This window comes from Macadamia integrifolia, unplaced genomic scaffold (assembly GCF_013358625.1).
Source record: "Macadamia integrifolia cultivar HAES 741 unplaced genomic scaffold, SCU_Mint_v3 scaffold651, whole genome shotgun sequence".
NCBI classification, from domain to species: domain Eukaryota; kingdom Viridiplantae; phylum Streptophyta; class Magnoliopsida; order Proteales; family Proteaceae; genus Macadamia; species Macadamia integrifolia.
The window spans coordinates 153,962-160,642 of record NW_024870505.1 but is presented as its reverse complement, the minus strand read 5'-3'; positions in this window follow the sequence as shown (position 1 = coordinate 160,642).

The window sequence follows — 6,681 nt, the reverse complement described above, 5'->3', positions numbered from 1 at the left end:
GGATTGTTTTAGGCCATTTAGTATCCAAGGAGGTAATTAAGGTAGATAGAGCCAAAGTGGATGTAATTGTTAATTTACCATCTCCCCAATCTGTTAAGGATGCCCAATCTTTTCTTGGTCATGTTGGCTTCTACAGAAGGTTTCTTAAGAACTTTAGTCAGTTAGCCCAACTTCTCACTTCACTACTTGCTAAAGATCAAACTTTTGAGTTTTCTACAGAATGCCTAGAATCCTTTAAGCAACTTAAGGAGTTAATCAATGCACCCATTGTTCAACCACCTATTTTAACTGAACCTTTTGAACTGATGTGTGATGCTTCTGATTTTGCCATAGGAACATTTTTGGGACAAAGGATTAATAAGCTACCCATTGTCATTTACCATGCTAGTAGGACCCTAAATGATGCACAACTCAACTACACTATCACTGAAAAAGAATTTTTAGCTATTGTGTTTGCATTAGAAAAGTTTTGGTCTTACTTAGTCAGGTCACATGTGGTGGTGTATACTGATCATTCTGCTCTTAGATACCTTGTTCAGAAGAAGGATGCCAAAGCTCATCTCATTAGGTGGGTTTTACTTTTACAAGAGTTTGATTTGGAAATTAGGGAAAAGAAAGGAAGTGAAAACCTAGTTACAGACCATTTATCCCGACTTCCAAATTCCTTGACTATCGATTCTCCAGTCAACGAGAATTTTCCTGATGAATAGTTACTTGCAATGTCCAGTGAACCATAGTTTACTTACATTGTCAACTTCTTAGTCTTGGGTGTGATTTCGGATCACTGGTCCACCCAAGATAAGTATAGGTTTCATTCCCAAGTTAAGTACTTTTTTTGGGATGATCCTTATTTGTGTGAGGGTAGCGGTCGGAGGTTCTCTCCCATTGGGGGGAGGGGAAAAGACTTGTATTCGACCCCTTCTTCTTTCTTTCTCTTTCTTAGGGAGGGATGTGTCGTGTGTGCTTAACCGTGGGCCCCTCACCACTGTACCACCGCTCGAAGATATGTGGAGGCCTATTTCGTAGGAGTGTAAAGGTCATCATTGAGACGGGGATTTGATGATGGTCCAATATGGGGTATTGGGATCATGCAAAAGGGTTTGGAGTCACCACCTAGGATTATGGGCCTAGGGCCTGGGGGTGGGCCAGATTCCTAAGAAAAGGGCCTGAAGTTGGTCTAGTCCAGAGATTTAAGGTATGTGTCAGGTTGTAGAGTTAGAAAGGTGTTAGGCACCCAATCTACCTGGTTCAACCAGTCTTCCTACTAGATGCTTAAGTATGAACATTTTCCACAATTATTCCTATTCTGCATGCATGATTAAATTATCACACATATGTACATTGATTGAAATTAAATAATTATGTACACTAAAACAAGGTCAATATAAAGTCTACATTATGCTAATTTAGGTAAGAAATTATACCTGAGCTTGACGTCTATATTATACTAATTTGGGTAAGAAATTATACCTGAGCTTGACCCCTGTTTTGGGTCAAGAGGGGTGGACCCCCGATTAGTGCTGGCACGAACTTTCTTGTGGATTCTCCCAGCTCAGGGGAAGATGGTCTTAACCTCTAACTTCCTTTTTTGAAAGATGCTAACTGTAATAATATTCGAACAGAGTTCCAGCTAGGAACGGTTACTTTCAGACTTAGACTGAAGTTTCATTTCGGCAGAGCTTCTGCTAAGGATGGGCTACTTCTGGACTTTGGCTGAGGCAGCACTCCGACAAGGCTTCCATTGGGGATAGGCTATGGGAGGGTTATGCTGGGGTAGCACTCTGGCAGAGCTTCCGCTGGGGATAGGCTATGGGAGGGCTAGGCTGAGGTGGCACTCTGGCAGAGCTTCCATTGGGGATAGGTTATGGGAGGCTAGGCTAAGGTGGCACTCTGGCAGAGCTTCCGCTAGGAATAGGCTATGGGAGGGCGAGGTTGAGGTGGCACTCTGACAAAGCTTCCACTGGGAATAGGCTATGGGAGGGCTAGGCTGAGGTGGCACTCCAGCAGAGCTTCCATTGGGGATAGGTTATGGGAGGGCTAGGCTAAGGTGGGACTCTGGCAGAGCTTCCACTCAGAATAGGCTGAAACTTAAATGATTGAGGAACTTTGAAGGCCCGAAGAACACTTCAAAGATCCAAAAACTCATGAAGATCACTTCGAAGGCTTGAGGAACCTCGAAGGGGGAGGGGAGACTAAGGGAAACCTTCTCCTACACAAGATGCTTACACAAAAAAGTAGATGATTGAAGAACTTTGAAGGCCCGAAGAACACTTCGAAACTTATGAAGATCTCTCTGAAGACTTGAAGATACTCAAAGGGGAAGGGGAGGAGAAAGGGCAGAGCCTCTCAACAAGGGGAGCTCACTAGGAGGCTTGAGTGTATCAAACCAAAGGGAAGGGGTATTTATAGATTTCTTGGACCAATGGGGAGGAAAGAGGGATTTCCTTAGTTAATGGGGTTAAAAAGTGATTTTTCTAAACTAATAGAGTAACGAAATGAATTTTTGGACCAATGAGGTGAAGGGTGAATTTCTTTTTTGGGCCAATGAGATGAAAAGATACATTTTTTGGGCCAATGGGAGGTCACAGTGTAGGGTACGCTAGCAGGGCAATTCAAAGTGCACAAATGGGTGAAGAGAGAATCTCTTCACAACTCATGGCATTGCAGTGAAGATTTTGGCTATTGGTAGAAGGAACGGGACTGAGCAAGGGTGTGCAAGGCAGGGAGGGGCGTGCAAGGCAGGGAGGGGCATGCAAGAGAGGGGGCACATAGGTCAGATATGAGTGTGCACGAGGCAAGTTGGAGCACGGGGCAAGCAGAGGGCATGCACGAGGCAGGCTAGGAGCGTGCGAGGTAGGAAAGGGGGTGCGCGCGTAAGGCAACAGGGAAGCTCGCAGGGCAACGGGGGCGTATATTTTTGAATTTTAAAGTAACCGCAAGCATACAGATCATTGTAGTTAACGGGTTGAACACAAGGAGAGCAACCACTTTATTTTTAGCTTCTTTTAGTAATGTGAAAGTGTAACGGTTGATTATGGTGATCTTCTACTACCATCTTAACATAAATGCATCTAAAAATGTCCTAACCAACACAACTAGGGAAATTGGAAATTGGAATTACAATAAAAATTGAACAACCAAACCATTCATATCTAACCCTAACCATTCGTAATCTAGGAATTTAAATACTCAAACCATGTAATTAAAAAACAAATAACTAAAAGTAAAAGTGCTGAAAAGTAAATAAATAAAATAAAAAGGGGAATAAAGCTAGAGAGAGGACATAAGTAGGTACCTCTACTTAGCCCAAGAGATGCACCATAAATAATATGAGCTTCCCTACTTGACCAGAGAGTACTCTTACAAGGGCTTTTCTACTTGGCTTTAGGGGAAGAGATGCAGTATAAATAATCAAAATAAAATGATGGCTCCATGGCTAGAGAGGGGCAAATCTAACACATGCATCTAGCCAAGGACCTTGGGGGAAAGGGAAAGCAATAATGTAAAACTGAAATTTAAAACCTAATTTAAGAATGATAGGTAAAAAGAAGATGGAATGAGAGGGGGGTGAGAAGACTACTGTAGAAGCCTACTTACTTGAACTTCCATACTTCAATCCTTGAATTAAAATAAATTGATTGATTTGAAATACTACCAGCCCTAAAAACCAAATCTAAAATTGCTAGGCCTAGAGAAAACAAATCATGAAGAGAAAAACTGAACTTGAAAGAGATGCTCCACAATTTGTTCTTGTCACCTAGAACTAAGCCTAGAACTAGAAATTAAAATTATTACACTTTTGAAAAACTTGAATTTCATGAATAATAAAGACTTGAAAAGCATAAACAAAGACTTACATCAATAAAAAAAAAAATACAAAGGTGCTTGCATAAAAGAAAAAACTAAGAAGAATAACTAAAGAGAGAGAGAGCTAAACTGAAAAAAAAAAAAACTAGAAGAAGAAAACTAGAAAAAGAGAGGGACTAGAGAGGATGCACTCCTTGCTTGGGATGGTCCACTTATATAGGAAATAGGGGAGAGAAAGGAGGACATCGAAGGGTGGATCCCCTTGGACGATTTTGAAGAGGTGGAGGGGGGATTGGGAGATAAAATAGGAAGTAGGGGATTTTTTTATTTCTTACCTTTTTTTCCTATATTTTTTTTCTTCTCTTTTGTGTGCAACCTCTTAGCCGAATTTGTGTGATGAGGTGGTAGAGAGAGAGAGAGAGAGAGAGAGAGAGAGAGAAAAGGTAGGAGGGATTTCCAATGATTTTTTTCTTATTTTCTGTCCTTTTTTTTTTTCTCCTTCATTTCCTTATTTTTCTCTCTCCTCAAACTTGCGCACAAACTCCCCCCTTACACGATTTCTACTTTCCTTACTTTGCTGATTTGGACATCTTCTAATTGAGTAGGAAGTTCCATCCATGCCCTTTGCTTTAGGTGATGAGTTGGAGAGAGAAAATCTTCCAAAAAAAAATCTCCAAAAAATAGCAGCTATGAGGTTTGAACTTGAGACCTCCTGGTGAGCAAGGGATTTTTGCACACCACAACTCACCAACTATGTTAGGTAGTTGTTGTTACCAAAAAAGATCTTCAATCACTCAAGGAGGTCCATCAATCCTTGTTAGCATTTGAAATATTCCTTGTACACCTGGGACAACTACAAACGGCTGGTTCTACATCTCGATTCAGTTCTGATCTATTATTCTTCTTCTAGCCCAAAAAGAATAATCACTTGTATGGGTGACCAAACGGATGTGTACTTTTAATGCAACACATCCATCTTGCTCAAGATTTCGTTCTCTTCGCAACCATAAAAAGAAATGGGACCTCTGTACATGTAAAATTGGAGATACGATGTCTGATAGTCCTTAAGGCCTTCAAAATATAAAACCTGCAAAAAGAGAGTAAAACTCAATGTAACTCCTTTCTAAATATGTAAAATGCATGTTTTTATACCATAGATTTCACACATATGATGTTCTCATCAGTGCACGAGGCATGCGGGGGCTCGCGTAGGGCAGTGGGGGCATGTGAGGTTCGCGGGGGTGTGTGCAATGCAGCAAGGGCGCACGAGGCACACAGGGGCACACATAGGGAAGTAAGGGCATGTGAGGCTCGTAGGGGCCCATGCAAGGCAACAGGGGCACATGAGGCAGGCAGGGGCCCGCGTGAGGTAGGCAGGGGTGAGCGTGAGGCAGGTTGGTGTGCACGCGGGGTAGGCAAGGGCTTGCCCGAGGCAGGCAGGGCACATGCAAGGCAGTGGTGCACGCGCACGAGATGTGATTTTTCCAAGAATGATTGCAGAAGATCTGACAGTCCGATTTTGACGTACCATATTTCGATGGAATTGTGATTTCCAGTACTATCCATCCATATGGTCACTTTGGACTGGATTCCTTCGTATATAAGAAGTCATAATTGGACCTTTCTTTTCTCTCACACGGGATTTCTAGGATTCTTAGGTGAGTATGGAATGTTGCTGGGTTAGGTTTCCTCAATCATTTGTCATCTCTATTGATCGGAAGTGAGAGGTCGCGTCCAAGATCCATAAGTCATCGGAGCTGGGGGAGGGTGACAATATTTGGTGTCTACACTTTTTTTAAGATGTGTTCAGATTAGATTATCCGACGATGTATTCTTGATCATGAGCAACATTCTATTCTCTCTTTTTGTCATGATCAGGCATCTGGAGGCCATTTTAGTGCGAAGAATACTGCGGCCAAAGTTTTACAATGTGGATTCTATTGGCATAGTCTCTTCAAGGATGTTTTTGTGTATTGCAAGTCTTGTAAAGCCTATCAAGCTTTAGGACGTGTGACCAAGAAAAATATGACGTCCCTTAACCCAATTCTAGTTATCGAGATTTTTGATATGTGGGGTATTAATTTCATCGAACCATTCCCTAACTCTTTTGGGAGTTTATATATCTTATTGATTGTAGATTATGTTTCCAAATGGATTGAAACCATTGCCTGCAAATCTAATGACCACAAATTGGCGGTCAAGTTTATGAAAGAGTACACTTTCTCTCGCTTTGGTACACCACGTGGTATTATTAGTGATAGGGGTGCATATTTTTACAATAGGCCTTTCGAGGCCTTAATGAAGAAATATGGGATCACCCATAAGCTAGCTACACCCTATCATCCTCAAACTAGAGGTCAAGTTAAGGTATCCAATAGGTAGATTAAGAAAATTTTGGAAAAGACTATCAACCCTAATCGTAAGGATTGGTCTAATCGATTGGTGGATGCCTTGTGGGCGCATAGGAGTACTTATAAGACCGATATGGGTCAACCTCCCTACCATCTGGTGTATGGAAAGGCATGTCACTTACCGGTTAAGTTAGAACATAAGGCATTTTGGGCTATCAAATAGCTAAACTTTGATTTGTCTACTGCCGGTACTCATAGAGGACTCCAACTAGTAGAGTTGGAGGAGATTAGGAATGATGCCTATGACAATGCTAGGATTTATAAGGCAAAAACCAAGTGTTTTCATGATAAACAAATTCTTAGGAAGTCTTTCACTCCTGGTGATAAGGTTTTGGTTTACAATTCTAGGTTGCATATTTTTCCAAGCAAGTTGAGATCCCGTTGGGATGGTCCTTATATTGTGCAGACTATTTTTTCTCATGGTGCTATTGAGATTTTGAACACTAGAACAGATGTAATTTTC